Source organism: Mesocricetus auratus, unplaced genomic scaffold, assembly GCF_017639785.1.
Source record: "Mesocricetus auratus isolate SY011 unplaced genomic scaffold, BCM_Maur_2.0 Super-Scaffold_100003, whole genome shotgun sequence".
Taxonomy (NCBI): Eukaryota; Metazoa; Chordata; class Mammalia; order Rodentia; family Cricetidae; genus Mesocricetus; species Mesocricetus auratus.
In genome coordinates, this window is record NW_024429188.1 from 97,923,181 (window position 1) to 97,924,279 (window position 1,099).

Below are 1,099 nucleotides of genomic sequence, written 5' to 3' on the forward strand. Positions count from 1 at the left end.
TGTATCATCTTCATAAAATGATTTTTAAAGTCTGTGTCCTCTGCTTCATCTGTGTGGTGCTTTTCAGGTCTTGCTGGCATTGGTTCATTAGATTCTGTTGGTCTTTTGATTGCTGAATGAGCCGTTATTCAGTCTTCTTCCCATCTCTTCTTCCAGTGGGTGCTGGTGGGGTCTTTCTGTCTCCACCCGTCTCCTTCCTTCCTGAAGCTGAAGCTGGCATCGCTGGAGTTTGGGGCCTGGAAGGGCTGATGTCTTTCTTGTGTGGGTGCGTCTTCTGGCTGGGGTCCCAGGAGTTTGGGGCCTGACTGGGGTCGCTGGAGTTTGGGGCCTGGAAGTGCTGATGTCTTTCCTGTATGGGCAGGTCTTCTGACTGGGATTGCAGGAGTTTGGGGCCTGGAAAGGCTGTTGTCTTTCCTGTGTGGGTGGGTCTTCTGGATGCCAGGAGTGGGGCCAGAAGATGCAGGGGATGGGTGTCAGGCGGAGGATGGGGAGTGTCCTCCTGGAGACCCAAGCTCACCTAGCTGGGATCACTGGAGTTTGGGGCCTGGAAGGGCTGATGTCTTTTCTGTGTGGGTGGGTCTTCTGGATGCCAGGAAAATTCTAATTGTTTTTAATAATAAAAACCCAGAGTCAGATATAGGGTTTAATCCTTTCCCTACGAATCCTCAGACCGAATGTGTGATCCTGTCTCTAGGCATCCGCAGACTGAATGGTGTCTCTGTGAAAGCTCAGACTGAATGCATGAGCTCTTGTCTCCTCCTACCTTATGTTCCCCTCTCTCTGCCCAGTCATATCCGTTGCTGTCTACACCTCTCTGGTGTTGGGATTAAGGGTGTGTAGTTCCCAAGTACTAGGACTAAAAGTGTGAACCACTACCACTTGGCTCTATTTCTCTTTTAGCCTGGATCAATTTGTGTAGCCCAGAATGGCCTTGAACTAATAGAGATGTGTCTTCTTCCATCTCCTGAGTATTTAGTGTGGCTAGCTTCATACTCTGATCCTCAGGTAAGTTTTATTTGTTAAAGTACAAACAAAATATCACCACATAGAGCTTTTTAAAAGAATACCATTTAATGAATGAAATTTTACATTAGTCTTG